This window comes from Lissotriton vulgaris, chromosome 7 (genome assembly GCF_964263255.1).
Source record: "Lissotriton vulgaris chromosome 7, aLisVul1.2, whole genome shotgun sequence".
Classification (NCBI taxonomy): Eukaryota; Metazoa; Chordata; class Amphibia; order Caudata; family Salamandridae; genus Lissotriton; species Lissotriton vulgaris.
In genome coordinates this window covers 843675311-843692288 of record NC_141695.1, presented here as the reverse complement: position 1 = coordinate 843692288, position 16978 = coordinate 843675311, and positions in this window count along the sequence as shown.

Sequence of the window (16978 nt, the reverse complement as noted above, 5' to 3'; positions counted from 1 at the left end):
CATGTGTGTATAGATTATGATTCCTACATTACGTAAATATTGTTTGATGTAAAACTAGGTAAATAAAAAAGGGCGAGTCTCACATTGGAGATTTTTAGTCTGTCAGACCTGTGGAAAACCTACATAACACAGAACAGCATAAAGAGGTTTGTATGCAACAATGTATTTCTAGACACATATTCGTAGCTCGCAGATTAGTGGAATTATAGTGCCCCAGTCATGCAACTAACGTATGCACTGCATACTGTGATGGTCATTATATTCTTACCCATTAGAAATTATGAATGAGCGCCCTAGAATGCCATGGCTACAACACGGCAAAACGCCACGTTATTTCAGGGTGGCTGAATAAAGTACAGAAAGGATGGTGTAAAACTCTCCTACTCGCCTTCCTGCTGAGAATGAGCAATGTAGCTCGGGTGCCTGTATTTAACAGTGCAGGTGGCGTAGGAAATGGCATGAGTGAAGGGTATTCCCATGTAGCATGAGGAGGCCTCACTTTACATGACCGCTCTGTCAATAGTATTGAGCATGACTGTCAATGCACTCAGTTGATGTTTTTAGATGCGATATTGAGTGATTAGAAAGGGCCAACCGTCAACTAAAAACAAGCATTTCCAATGCAATAGGTCTCGTATTTACGCGAGTTTGAGCTATTGACATTGCAAATAACAATGCCTTTTATTTTTGTTTTCGTTTTAAAAACATAAATAAAAGGCATTGTCATTTTAAATACCAATAGCTTAAACTTGCGTCACTGCGAGACCTGTTGCATTGCAAATGCTTGTTTCTGTGTTGTTACCAACCAAAATTGTGATAATATCTTTCAGGTTTACGGACACCCCTGATATTTGATGTTGCTCTGCATGAAGCCTGGCGATCTCTTCTAAGGGACTAAATCTGTGCAACTACTGGCGCCTCATGCAAAAATATATCAATCCCATTTTTTCTAAAATTATCAACATTCACCAGGACTAACATTGTAATACTGCAAAGCTAAAAGTAACTTTGGAATTTGGGAACCCATTTCGGTGGTCCAATAAAACGTGCTCAATATCTCTATTTGATATCAATCACAGGTCCTCAATTTCACATAGTAACTGCAAAAGGAAACTTCTATTAAGTGGTGCCAGTTTTCTTTCAAACAGGGAAGCAAATACCAGGGTATATGTACTTGTCCCGACTTACGCCCTACTAATGCCTTATCACTGTACTTTTGTTCTGCCCCCAGTTCCACTATCTTTGCAGAGGGTGAAGGAAAGAGGAGAAACCCACCCCTCCCTTCGTGCAACTTTCTTTGCTTAGGGACTATCTGTCCATGGAGAGTAGTATCCATACGGAAAGGGTTTGAGGGAGAACTATCCACTATCCGCCCTATCTCTAACGAGGTATTATTTGTTTTTACCCCTAAGTTCTCCTTAACTTCCAGGTCTGGCCCTGGCTTTTGGTTCTCCTACTCAGATCCCAAGCCTCCAATCCTCAAATCCTTATACCCCCTCCTCTTATCCTAGCCCCTCCAATATAGGCACTTCTATCATAATTGAGGAGGAACGGTGAGGACTTTTATCCTGACAGTCCAATTCCTGACCACCATGAGGCCCAACAGCCTTAAACTCTTTTACTTTTTGGGGCAAAATAGCATTATTGGGTACCTCCTAGACCTCAGAAAATTTCAAAATTTGGTTTACGTTTTGTAATACGCAATACTTTTTCTTCTTTCCCCTCCATGCTTTTTCCCCCTTACACTCAGATTGTGAAGCACCCTCCCGAGGGAGATCAAAAACAGTTTTAATCCGTTTGCTGCTGATGTCGTCCAACGCCCGCCGCAAGGTCTACCTCGGTAGTACTGCTCTCGTCCGTTGGCCGACGCGGCCCCGCCCGCTTAATAGAACGTTCCGCACTGGCACGGAACATTCGAAGCAGCAAACGGGTTAATGAAGGAGGGAACAGGTGTTAAGGCTGATTCACCAGATGTACTGGAGTTCCCTTTTTAAAAAATTGGATAAATAGATGAGGAATTCTTCAATGCTAAACCCTTTATATTTTCACTTGCGACAGCGAGTGGGTGTTTATCCACAGACAACTGATTTGGGGGGGTTAGTACAACAAATGTCACCACAAGTTTCCGCTTGGAATCCCATTTCCCTTACCTCTATGTTTGTCTAGTATTCCAATCAACACCCATTCCTGCCTTTCCTAGACAGTTACCGGCAGAGGTGAGGTGCTACACGCCTGCCAAAATCTGGGACAATACATCCAACACATGATCAAAATTAACAATAGATTTTTCCAGCAAAGTCAAAATGAATGAGAGAATCTTCTCTAAAGCACTAAATATATTAGAGTTGTCCCTCCCTCCCCTCTTCTCATTTACACCCTCATTCCCATTTACACCCTTGGTTATTAGTTACCGTATGTCATGTGCCCCTTTACTTAGGGTTGCCTCAGAATTCGATTGATCCAATGAGTGAGAAAGAAAAGCTGTACAAAGTTGGTATTTGTGGGCAACTAGCAGGGCAATCTGCTGACAGTCTCAAAGTTAATTCTTGAGCAGTCACTGATTTAAACTGGCCATTATTACTTCGTTTATCCCCATGCATATAGCGATATCCAGTAGTGTAATGTCCTCTAAATCCCCAGGGCCAAAGCTGCAATCAACCCCACAGTGTTAGTGCTGGGGCGTTTGAGACCCCTCTCTGAGCGAAGACAATCCTGATTTGACCCTGCAACATTTCAGGTACCAGTTATAACCACCGAGCTCATTGACTTCCGCAAAACCCCAGATTCAGGCAACAGCTTTTTACCAGCTTCGTTTCTTTCAAGAATAACCGTAGCATCTTCCATGTCCGTTTCCATATCTTCAACCAATATGTTTGGCAGGGGTTGTTCAATAGGCTGGATACGTCGAGTTAAAACAGAGGGTTCCACTAACTTCTGCGCAGTAAACTAACACTGGTGCGGAACACAAAATTGTGAGATGACCATATCGGTACCAAACTCATCTGCATTAACCACACCAGGGGATACCCCCTTTCATTAGTCTGTAATGATTTGCTCCTCAAACCCTTGGTGAACATAGCTAGTACCTTAGGATGACATTTTAGGCTGCTCTTGTGCAATGAAGTAAATGCAACGAGGACGGTAACTTTTCGGCCCATCCTTCATGTATTCATTGATGTGATTACCCTCTGAAGTCGTGTTTGACTTGGATTTTCCCTGCCTCATGACCTGTGTGTAACTTCGTGACTCACAGAAGTCCACCCCTATCGCTTCCCCTGTCCTAAGGAAGACCCTCCTGTAAGGTCCTACTACTCCCTATCATTTTGTGGGGTCGAAACATCGACAACCGTTCAGCCTGTCAGCTTCTACCCTGAGGCGGATTGATTTTTACTGCAATTTGAGAAGCATGGCTTATCACAATTTATTAACTTTTATTGTATATTTGTCTGGCTCTGTGCTGAAGCCAGGATTGAAAATTGTTTTGATTAAGGTCACATGACCTTCACTGTACCACTTCCCTAACCCTGCACTACTTCCTTTCACTAACACCCTCCTTCCCTTATCCTGTGGGGCACTACTACTTTTTATGATGACAACGTGCATTTTTATGTACAATACACGGTGTTATGGTACATTGTGATTAAATAACAATGTTCCTTACAGTTGATCGTATTTATTTTCTATTCCTATACTAAATTGTATCTATTGTGTATAACAGTGTTCTGGGACCCCTTCCCTTTGTACTGACAAGCACCCAAGTCCCAGCGACACTCATTGGGTTTACCTTTTTCTGTGGGACATTTCAAATGGGACAGATGGTCTTAGAGCTTCTTTTGCTTGATGCTTTCAGTAATTTCGCTGTATTAGAGCGATCAGATTTGTTTCCAACCAGTCTGGAGGTAGGCTCTAATCCTGGCCCTGTGGATTTAATTAACCGACCAGATCGCACGCATCCAGAGGGCATTTTACGTCTATACAGACTGTTCTTAATCTCACTCCAGTCCAGGAAAAGTATAGATTTGGCTCAAGCTTCCGATGTATAAGAACAATGTGAACAAGTAGCGGGATAACACGAGCTCAGTTGACAAAGGACTTGGGCGACTTAGAGGTGAACTCACACCCACAACCACCTCTACCACCTCTGAAAATGCATACATCGCAGAGGCATACAGATAATCTCTTTAAATGCATCCACTGATTAGCCCATAGAAGATGCATGAAATCTAGATGCCTGATGTTATGTGCCCTTGAGGAATAGAACAACATGGGACTGTGCGGAGCTCCGGGGCCCCCATGGTAAGCATGGACGGGGCCATCTGACACTCTCCACATGCCGCACCCAGTACCTAGGGTGCCGCTTCTGCGGGGGTCATTGGATACTCTCCCTGCAGCAAACTATCGCAGGAGGGGAGGCCAGTGAAGAGGGGGGGGGGCCCGGGGTCAGGGTGTTTGGAAGTGGGCCGCCACGCAAATATGTATCCATCCAGAGGATTATTATATTAAGGACATATATTGGCATGGCAGCCCCTGGGGGTAGGTGGCCCTGTGCAGGTGCACAGCTGGCACATGCCTAAGGCCGCCCCTGAAACTAAAGTTGCAACACTCCTGCAAATATGAGGGTGATCTCAAAAGGTCAGGGTTTAGTTCGAGGTCAAGGCCACTTATCTCCTTTGACACAACCGGACTCTCAGGCTCCCTTTCCACCTCTCTACCCCACTGCCCTCAACCACAATGGAACTGGGAGCTCCGAGACACAAGGGATGGCACTCGTTCCACGTGTCTTTGTCTACCTCGCTGCTCAGTACTAATCGTCTCGGGTTTAGCCACCCGGATGCCCAACTCATGGCCTGTGGCAACACAGTTGCATAGAAACCTTTATGCAGATTGTGTGCATCTTCTGTGTCTCTTTTGCACCTCTTTTGCCTGGTTGGCCGGTTTATCAGGCCAAAGCCGTGATAGAAGAGTCGCTATGCCTAAGCAGCAGGAGCAGTGAAAAAGTCATGGGCTATGGTTGAGGCTGTGGCTGAGGCTGTAACTGTGACTGTGGCTGTGGGGATCTGTAGATTTAACTGGGTCCAGACTAGGTCCATAAGAAGCCTGAGGCACCGAGGCTGTGGACCGAGCGGAAGCACACCAGGCCAGCCACCCACAAGCCGCCCCAGACCTAGCTGGGCAGCCTCAGCGGGAGCCAGGGCTCGCACTCTGCGTGCGGGGTCTACCACAGCCAGAGGCGCAACTAGAGCCAAATTTTGGGGGGGGGGGGGGGCTAAGATAAATTTCAGGGGGGGGGGCTGAACCTTTAATCAGTAGGCAGAGTGGAGCTGCAGGGCCTCCAACAAGGGGTGAAACAACAGCAAGGCCTAATTAACATTCAAATGGTCTTTTAAAGACCTGTGAAATGTTCTGGTGTGGCTGTGTGTGTGCCCGGGATATGACTCATCCCGGGCTGCCACACATGATGGGTGGGGGAGGGGGGGGGATTGTAGGAGGGGCACTGAAGCCAGTGAGTCCAATGGGTCTTGCGCATCTGACCACAGCCACGCTCGGCGGCCCCCACTCCTGCTAAATCTTACTAGAGCTGGCACTTGCTGCAACACCCTCGGCCAGACCAGGCTGAAACTACACCAAACGAAGCACCGATGGAGTCACAACTTCGGTTCATCCGGTACCCAATACTCCGGTGCAGCTTCGCGCCCCAGCGCCCCTTACGTGTACATGTCTATTAAATGTCCTGCATCAAGTCTGAAGTAGCAGATCACAGAAGGTAAACATGGGCACAGTAGTGCAACGGGAAATCAGCCTGGGATACAGTCCACCTTACAATTACAAGACAATATGAATGCTGTCATTTTCAACCAACTATGTGACCAGCTGGGATCTAGAGCTCTCACTCAGAAATGTGTGTGGCATGGATCTCGCGCATTTAGATTGTGAAGGAATATGGGAAGAAAGACTATTGCGTAGCTCACTAGTGGTGGTGTTCTCATTAAGCAAACAGAGTGCTGCCTATTTATGCAATATCGGGTAAATGAATAAGAAAACCATGTATTTTATAATTGCGAATTAAAAACAAAAAGTGTGATGCCGGTGTGCCATTTTGTATGTAGGGGGCATGGACGAGCTGATGGGGGTGGGAAGTAACGGGGGGGGAGCTGCACACAAGGTAGAGCAACACAGGGGATGGGGGCAAAGTAAATAAGACATAGAGACAAGGAGCTCTAGTGGCAAGGGACATCAAGGAGCTCAAGTGGCAAGGGACATCAAGAGCAACATCAGGCATGAGGAGGATCAGTTAATGGTGAACTTGAGGGAGACAACTAGAAAACACACACACTCTTAAGGAGTACATAAGCAGAAAAGAGAACAAGCGCGGACCCACATTGATAATCAAATTGTCGCATAGTGCTTTACCATTCAAGCTTCTAAGCGCTGAAAGTGACGATATTAGTAGCCAATCGCATCGCTTTCATCTGGCTCAGACTAATGAAATGCGGAGTCTCTTCAGGTTCCTCACACATCTCGGACGCAAGTGCACAGCTCGCTATGCTACCTCCCGTCATCCAAACTCGCAAGCAAGGCAATGAGAGTGGGTCTTGCATCCCCCATGAATAAAACAGGGCCTGGCAGACACCGGAAAGGGACACACATGGCCGTGACTGACCGCTTCCATTTCCTGACAGGCACGTCCGCCTCTGCTTTAATAAATAGGCATTTTCCTTTCGATCTAGCCCCAAACTCCTACACGCCACAGACAACTTCAGCAGACCACAAAACTCTATAAAAAACAAGCGAAAGAGGATTGCGCCGGAGCATCAAGATCTCTTGTCTTTATAGGGCTGTGTGTTTAAACACATGGTCCCATAAAGATAAGAAATTGCTTACGACAGAAGAAAAGCAGGCGAGCCAGTCCAAGTGGGCTGGCACAAAAAAGCCAACGAGGCAATTTCCAATGGCTTGCCACTGTTTAGCATAAACGGTGACGCTGGCCAATGCAAATGAGGGGCGGGGCTTAATGCCCTTTACTGAAAGTCCTCTCCTACAAAATCGCTTGCGGAGGCGAAGCAGGGCTCTGCCCTGCAACGCACGCGAGGCTTAAAAACTGCATATGTTTTGTAGAGACTCCACAATATATAGTATATAAATTCTAAGGATATTATTGGAAGCCAAATTTGATAAATACTTGTATTATATTAGAAAGATAGAATAACAAACAAGGTTGATTGTAATAGATTTTGGGGGGTAATAAAATGCCAAAAAAGATATATATGATCCGCCTATTCAAAATACTGCCCTGAATATTGGGGAACGTAAAGTCCTATTCCGAATATAAATAGCAGATGCCCTTGTAGGCTAAATAAGGGGAATCAAGGTGCTTTCCCAAATTGGTTCCATTATGTAATTATACATAGTTTATACGCTCAGGGCTGGTCATCAATGTGGCCTCAATCTACTGGCTTCCCGGAGTACGTTTTGTAAGGAAACGTTATACCGTGAGAGACTGGGGGCTTGTCATTTTTCATGGAGTTATTGGGAACCTGTTACTTGGAGAGTCTCATCCATGGTATCTCATCATTAAGCTCATTACTATTAGTGCAGAGTCTGAAAATCCAGCATTGTTCTTTGTTCAGAAGTTTCTTTTGAGTATTGGGTTCCTCATGTAATTTTTTGAGGATGATCCACGTCATATCATTAAACGTATGATTTTTCACAATGTAGTAGTTCGTAAGTTTAGTTGCTATATATGGGCACCTGATTGTACATCCGTGTTTGTTAATCCTGGTCTTGTAGTCATGCCTATATAGGCAGGTTGCATGGGCCTCGAATCCAGTATCCAAGATCTTTATTTTGGCCACTAGGGCCATAAAAGCACAGGTAAAATAAATACAATACATTACATACAAATTGCGGGTGATATCCTTTCGTCTATGTAGGACCAGCTAGTACTTTGGAGAGAAATATACGTTTCCTATCTGAGATTTTGGGTTGGCGAGGTCAACTCTTCTTGTCGCTAACCTAGAAAGGATTGTACAATATACACAAAGCGTATGCACTTTACATTAGCTGCAAAGTAAAAATCAATAAAGCGCATATGCATGAACAATGGGGTGATTTTAAGAAAAAGATTAATTTCATTCAGATAAGGTCACTTAAAAAGGAGCAAAAGGAATGCCTTTGGGTAGCAAGGTAACAAATTGTGATGTATAAAAAAACTATTTCATTAAAAAAGATCGTGACAATGTCAAGATAAAAATGTGGGCATAAAAATGTAAGAAAGATCCATTAATTCCAGGAGCCCGCTGCCTTATCTTCCAATTCTTGAGAGCGAGAAGATGCACATGCAGAGCTTCATCTATAATAGGATTGTAGCTTGCAATTATGGCCATGCATGCTAGAAAGGACTCAGGTGGGACAGGGGCTAGCGTGTTTACAAGGAAAAAAGGCCTAGACTGTTTACAGAAATCACCATGAAAAGAAAAGAAAGAAAACAAAAGAAGAGACAATTTAAGAAGTACAACAATTCATAAAACACTAATTGTTTAAAATAGTGCTAAACATAGAGAACAACAATTTATTTCATTTATTTTAAGAGGGAAAGTACAGGACCCGATTGTCATGATGCTAAGTGGTGAACAGGGTTGGCCTATGGCTCTTATTTAAGTACACCACATAGAATATAAAAAGCGTGAGATGGAGAACACAATGGGCATATCAGTATCATACCTAAGTAACCTAAACACCTCATAACAGTGTCTGGGCCCCAGGTTCCTGCACAACTTTAGCAGCGAACGAGACCTTGACCTGCTATAAACATGGCAGAAGAATAGCACTTGAATTTCAGTTTCCTTTGCATTCTCGCACTCTGGACAAACCAGACTGGGGGTGCCCGCCACTTGTTGGTAAATGATCGGAGCGGGAGCACCCGATGTCTGAATTGGTGGAACAGCTTCTTCGTAAGGAGTGGCTGAATATCGTCTAACACCGATTCTAGCCTGGATAGGCTTTTACTTCCAGAAACCTAAGGGTTAGACGGCCAGATGTAGACCCTTCCATTGCTGGCCCAGTTTATATTTTCTACAGGTCTCAAAGAGTACCGTTCTAGTGGTCACAGGGCAGGTTTCTTCTGCAGACCCAGGAGTTGCCTTGCAAAGTTCTGCCGCAGGGCCTACTGCATTATGGGTGCAGCTCTTATAGGCCTTAGAGATACCTCCCGCTGACTGCGCCAGCTTCAGACTTGCTTTCCTTATTTGTGCCCCCAATCCAATTTCTCAGTAAGCGTGATCCCCGAGTAGTCAAAAATAGATACCCTCTCTAGAGCCCTTCTTTCTAGACAGGGGTTTGGGTGAGTGCTGTTATTCACATTAAAGACCATATACTTTGTTTTTTGAAGATTGATCCCCAAACCCATGTATCTACAGAAGGCACTAAAAGTATCAAGTGCACTTTGTATGCCCATAGGGGATTTTGAGAGCAGGAGGGTATCGTATGCGAACATCATGGCAGGTATTTTGCGGTTCACTAGCCTGGGGGCATTAATATCCTTTCCAGCTACCAATGACTCGATTAGGCCATTATTAAAAAAGGAGAAAAGGGTCGGAGCCAAGATGCTGCCTTGGCGTATACCTCTCTCTACTGGGAAAGGAGCTGAGAGTTCACCATTTATGCCATACCTAATTTGTGCAAAATAAACCTTGGCGTAGGCATTTTATCTGATGGCAAAGGTACTCAGGGGCTCCTATGTTCAATAATATTGCCCAAAGTGTATACCTATGGACAAGATCAAACGCAGATTTAAGGTCCACAAATATAAGATAGAGGCTGCCACCCTCTATGGTCACAGTTTTCCAGAATAGGATAATCAGATAAATACTAATGTTGGTATTACAATTTGTATGTCCCTATAGTTCCCATTTGTAGGGTAGGCCTATGTCAATTTCTTTAGTGATTTCAGTGAGAGGACAAATATTGCAATCCCAACAAGGATAGTGGCCCTTAATCTTGGGAAGATCCTTTGTCAGGGTACATTGTGTGGTTATGGGTGTCTGAGATCTCATATTACTAACTGATCTCTCAAATTTTTGGATCTCTTAAAAGCAAAGAAAGGTTTCGGTAAATCAAGTTTAGAGGTATTCAGAATATGCCATTTTTTGTGGCTGATCCTATTTATATTGTTGGATCTTTGGGTCAAAGTGGTTACACAAGTGATGAGTTCATTCGTTGGTTTGGAAAATGTCTCTAACAGTGTTTCCCTGTTATTATTTCTTGCTCGTTTTCTTGTATTGTGGATAATTTTCTCAGGGTATCTCTTATTTTTGAGTTTAGTAGATTGTTTGGCAGCTTGATTTTCATAGTCTTGTAAGGAACTGCATTTCCTGCACAATCGTAGGAATTGTCCATATTGTAAGTTCTGTCTCAAAGCCCTTTGATGATGACTATCAAATCTCAAGAGACTATTGCGATCAGTTGTTTTTTGGTATGTTGTAGTTGTTAGTCTTCCATTGTCAATCTTAATAGTGAGATCTAAAATCTTCTGGATGGAGTATGTCTTGGTGAATTTCAAATAAGGCTCATGAATATTAATCCAAGCAAAATATCTCCTTTCCAAATTATCAGAATATCGTAGATGAATTTATTTATTTAATGCATTTTTATTTAGCGCAGACTTTACCCGAAGGTGTCAGAGTGCTGTACAATAGAAGCAGTTACGTTACATGAGAGAACGTTACAAAAATAAACAGGAGACTAAAAGAGGTAGACAATAGAGTTATTTCTTGTTTGAATTAATTACTGGCCCTGAAGGTAAATGTATCCTCAAAATGATGCACCTGGAGGCGTGTGCACCATATAAAGGATGCTTCCTCCGTCTGACCACCTTACTATATCTTTAAACCAATACCAATGAAATAATAACTACTTATTGAACGAGTCTGTCCTACCTTGTCTTTCTAAACTTGGCTAAGTACATTTGCGCACTTGACAGTCAAAGGCTTCTCAAGGAGATGGTGTGCCTACAAGAGGTTAGATCTCAACAGCCAACTAACAGACAAAATATCTGATTTCCAGAGACGTGGTCAGCAGCCCATAGAGTAGAGGGTTCTTTCTCCCAGCAGCTGCCATCCCCGCTCACCTGAGGTTGCACAGACCTGACACCCCACTTTCACTCCTGGCAACAGACAGTGTCGGTGAGAGCAAAGCAGTTAAGAACAGGTGGAGCTCACTGGAGTGGCGGGTGGCATTTTGCCCAATGGAGGACTGTGCAGAGGGCTTCCTGTACCTGGAATTCCCTCTTGTTCTCAAGACTTGCCTATCTCACTACATTTCTTCATCTACTTACTCCATCCTCTTTATACCTTGCTGTATTTTACTCTTTGGCTACCTTACATTTCTGTCTTTGCCTATCTCTCCTACCACATCTCTAACTCTACTTCTCTTCTTCTCTTCCTTTCCCTTGCTATAGGGTTCCCTTTATTTCTATTTTTCTCCTATCTCCCACCTCTTCATTGTTTCTTTCTCAGCAGTTTCATTTTCACTGTCCAGCCAATCAAATGTTCACAAAGATAAAAGAGAGGAAGGACAAGGCAATGAAAAAGATTTAAGAGTACAATTATGAGACTTCATACAACATGGAGCACAGGTTTAACTTTTACTGTTGCACAGTAAAAGCCAGTTGTGAAGGGTAATTTATTTGTGAATAAGAATTTTATTGAACTAAAACTACAATTTTAAGTGCTACTCATATATGTTTATTTTAATGGTGTTTAGTAGTCTACTAGACACCCACCAAAAGACTCTATCACTGTGTGTTTTCTAAAATGAGCACTGAAATTCAAAGACAAAAGACAATTCTATATCCAAGAACAAAATCAAATGGCATCACCAAATCTTGCTGAAGGTTTCTTTTGGTACTATTTATCTTACTGAGGTAAACATCTTTTTTGTGCCCGTATTTCTGGAAAGTGTAAGGAAAATTCAAAGTTGTTTGATATCAGAGGGGGCCAAATTAACAGTTGGACTGAACGAGGGCCCCCAAATACTTATTTATGTATTTGAAATGTTTTATATAGCGATGGATAGACCCGGGGGTATCAGAGCGATTTACATGAGCAGAAGCAATCAAGAAAAGCAATTGTTAAGGGTAAACAAAACAAGCAAGTACATCTCTCATAAGTTAAGAGGTGTACAATTCTGGGTGGTTCGCAGGTTATATACATCTAAATAATAAAATGGGGGTAACAACTCAGGGTAGCTAAGAGAGTATAGACCGGAAAGAAGAAATTGTAGAGGTAGGGGGTAAGGATATGAGACGGGGTGGGGAGCAAAAGAGGGTAAGGTCAGGGTAAACAGGATGATATGTAAAAAGGGAGAGCGAAGGGAGAGCCAGGAAAAACAGAAAGATAACCAATGCAGGGGAGACGGAAAGCAAGGTCAAAGGAGTGATTATAGACCCCAATATTTGTTGAGAAGTTGATGTTTTAGCTCTTTTTTTTAAGCTGAGTTAGGAGGGGTTGCAGCGCAAGTCACTCGGGAGGGCATTCCAGATGTTCAAAGCATTTCTGGAGAAGGAGCCAGATTGGGTGGTTTTCTTTTTTAGAAGCGGGGGACGAGGAGGAGCACAGTGGTGCTTCTCATCACTCTGGAGCGGCTGTTTTATTGAGTTTGTTTGTTAGGTACCGCAGGTATTGTTGGTGAAGAGCTTTGTGCGTGATGCAGGCTGTCTTATAAAAGAATTTTCCTTCAATGGGCAGCCATTTTAGGATTTAAGGGCCAGGGAGATGTGGTCAAATCGTTTGCAGTGCATGATGAGCCTGGCAGCCAAGTTGAGCACAGCTCTAAGGGGGGCTATGTGTACTTTAGGGGTTCCGGTGAGGATAGCGTTGCCGTAGTCAAGTTTGGAGAGGACTAGTGATTGGACAACCCATTTGAAGTCATCCAGAGGAATGAAGGAATACCTCATGTCTGGTGCCCCAAAATATCTTTAAGATTGGACTGCTCCAACCAAGTCAACTATCCAAGTTCACCTCACAACCCTCCTTCTTCTTTTAGAGGGAACAGCCTTTGCCATTCAATTGCCTTTACCAGGTGGGCCTATACCACAGATGCCTTTACAATGCCTGCATTTGCCACAAATGATAAGTATAGGTAAGTATGGGCCATTGACATTTATAATAGTAAGTTGGTATTTTAATATTAATAAAAAACTTTTTTGTTGAAATTTTTTAAAACGTAACAAATTATAGGAGCCGTAGGTTAGGGTTTTGGGGGAACAGGGTGGGGGAGTTCATTGAGTTCATTAATACTTATTTATTCATTAATATTTTTATCATTAATTTTTTGGATATGTCTAATAAAAATCACTGAACTAATTTCTTGAATTAAGATCTTAGAGTAGTAAGTAATGTCTTTAAAAAAAAAGTAGAGTGAAGTAGGGGAATTGTTTTCAATTATTTGATAGTAAACAAGTTTGCAAAATAAATATTTGCATTATTTAAAAAGTTAATTGGAATAAAATATTTTTTATAACAATATAGCAAGATTACAATATAAAATGAATAATCAATAAAAAACGTGTACAATATTTTCTTTCATACATATATAAATATTAATTTTCAAATAAACAATTTAGAAAAAATATATTTTAAAGTTGTTTTGCAATTCATTAAATATGTAAAAAACATAACAGACTCAAATACTTTTTTAATATAATATATTATACATTTTTAATCAACATTTATTTAACTTTGTTTAAGCAATATTATATATTATTTACCATTTCCAATGGTTTCCGTAGACTTTCATTGCAATGATTGTCCTTTTTTACTTGTAATGACCACCATTTTGTTTGATGTTCTCTGTCGTGGGTCTGTTTCTTTAGTCAATAGTTTTCCACTGCCAAGATCACATCAGATGGACATGGGAGCTGCAGTCAGGCAACACAAAACTTTTTAAAATAATTTTAAATGTTGGCTGAATAATTTACTAAAAGAAGGGAATAAGGGAGGTAGTAATGTGTTAGAGAGTGTTGTGATGTTTGTATTTTGTTTACTAAGGCTTAAATCTGGGAACTGTTTTATTTTTTACCAACTGATGTTTTGGGAAATTGTTTATTTAATATTTTGTTGAGCTTTTTTGTGAAGTGCGTGTTTTTTGGATAAATTATGTTTTTAAAATTAAACTTGTGTTTCTAGAGATTTGAAATACTGTTGTTAGGAGGTGTAGTGTAATATAATTGACAATTCCTCCTTCTTTCTAACCCTTTCGCCGTGGGTTGCATTTTTTATTTTTTTATTTGAAAAACTATATATATTTCTAGGGATTGTGATGTAAAGCATTTTAATGGTTTAGTCAAAGATCTTGGTGCGTGGATACATACGTTTTCCCCAATAAATGTTGCCAATTAATTTATTGATATATTTCAAAACAGGAGAGTAATGTTTTATTTATGCTGTTTTTAAAGTAAAATAACATGGTCAGAAATGTAAAATTTAGGCATTGTTTTCCAGTTAGTCTGCACCTCTCCCATTGAACTTACTGGATTTTGGTCATTAGTCGTTCGCTCATTTCTTTATCTTTTTAACTCATTCTAGGCAGCAGACTGCCTGCTAAAGATTGAACCTTTCTCATTTCCTGAAAACGTTGTTCTTTTTTTCAAAAAAATCCAGGACATGAATTAAGTTAATATGACTTTTTCCAGTTGCACTATTAAATTGAGTTATGGCATCCCTCAATGGCATTGTTAGTCTTTGCACCTCCCTCTAAACAGGTAGAGTAACAGTTCCATCTCTCGATTAGGAAACCTAGTTTTCTTTTGTGACCCAACATGCTTAGCTGGCCTATTCAGTTTTTTTTCAAAATAATTGAAGAGTGGAGTCAGTTTTGCCATATGTTGTGAAAAATAGCGACATTTAATAATTGAGGTTCTGGAGGTACAAAGCATAAAGTTGTTAGTTTTCTTAATTCAAACTATAATTTGCTATTACACATATATTGTTCTGCTCAGGATGTTTTGTGAATATTTCCCATAATGCCTGGGAAAAATGAAAAATACCCTTGAATATGAATAGCAAGATATTTTTTAAATAGAATTTAACATTGTTAATTCAAAGTCAATTATTATTTTCCCTTGGAATTTTGTTTATATGACAACACTTCAGTGTAAGCCTAAGAATGTTTGCCAGGTAACAAAGCATACACCAATGGCACAGTTACATTATTTACGTAAGTGTAAATTGCACAAATCTGTGAACTCTTAGACTGTGTTTAGTCCCTTTGTGAGTTATAATTGGTGACATATATAAAAAATATGTTTAAAGGGGTGCCTAGGAAACCCACAGATAAAACTGGTGGGGTAAATGGTGAAGAGCGAGAGTGTGTGTTTACTTCTTAAGTTTTTCTGTGTATAATATAGTGAAAAGTAAATATTATAAAAGCACGATTCCTTAACTCCACCAGTTTTAAACATGTGATGTTTTTGTTTAAGTTATTATTGCAGTGCCATGCAAGGATCATATTTAATAACAGCCGAGGTAGTGGGGCACAAAGGGAGCATTTGGAGCACAGAAATGCTTAAAGCTCCTGCTTCCCCTGAGACCACAGTGATTTTAATTCTGTTCTCATATTCCCTGACCTTTCTTTTCCTTCACTATAGGCATGTTTACACTACTGGGAATGCTGGTTAAAGCCTGTGCCTATTTGGATGCCAATCGCTGGGCTTTTATCCATATGCCTTTTTTGTTTTGCCATTATTTACCTGCAAAACTTGATACATTGCTCCAAGCGATCCCTCAAGGTGGACACAATACTGCAGGTGAAGGATCCAGAGCTCAGAACAATACTTCAGATGAGACCTCTAGAGTTGGACATTTGACTACTGATGAGGCCTCCAGAGTTGAATAGATTACAGCAAATAAACCCGAACCAGGGATTTGTGGTCATATACTCCTGTCTGTGCATCAGAAGAAGCCTCTTGCTCCCCCATGTTTCTGTAACATTTCTTCCTACTTCAACAGGATCCATTAACAGTACCACAACAATCCCGCTACAGTTTGGTGATAATTAAGATCTCGCCTCCATCCTGTTCAGGTCCTCAGAATTATTGTTTATAATGCACAATTTACACTTAGAACTATTTTATTTCACATATTTTTTATATGGCTTTAGATCGTAGCTTTAGTGTGATTCAGGGCACTAGATTGAGGGTGGGTTGGGGATTCAGAAGTTGGTTGATTACTGGGCCATGCTGTCTGTTGGTTCCTCTGCCCAATATATGACGAGATGTGTTTTTAGGTACGGAAGAATCACATGAATTCTGCTACTCATCTGAGATATATGTGTGGATGTTTGTGTGCGTGCACCCGTGTGTCTATGACTGTTTGTTGTAAAATGAGTAGGTGGTGGAGTGCAAACCTCAAGGCTTGGCTAGCTGGTAGTGTGAGAAGATCTTCTCGTTATGAGGGTTGTGGTCATGTAGCTCACAGGGAACAGGGCAAACATGCTCTTTGGTCTCTAGTAGACTGGGAGCAAACAGGACACTTTCAAAGCAGGGATGATGTAGGTGTGTATTTTAACAGAGACATGGTCAGATCATGTGAGTCTTGGCCCTTACTATTTGCATAGTGTCTGAGCAATGCAGACAGAGTTTCAATAGTCCAGCTAGGACCTCAACAGCCATTTGTGGTCTACTCAGTAGTTGGAGTACCCACGTACCATCTGTTGGTGTGGAACAAACCTCTGGTTATTGTGTTGATTTAGGAAATGCTCAAGATCATTTCAGGGTAGCACATCTTGCCAGTTTTGGAGGTGGCCTCAACATCCATAGCTAATTGCATTGTAAACTACATGTAATTCCTGCGCAACTATAAGAACCTCGGACTAGGGTATATTTACACAAAGATTTTTCTGGTGTTTCAAAGCCTAGATTATGCAATACAGTTATGCCCTTTTAGTCAATCCTTCAGTTCTCTGTGGACTTTTAGATAGAAAG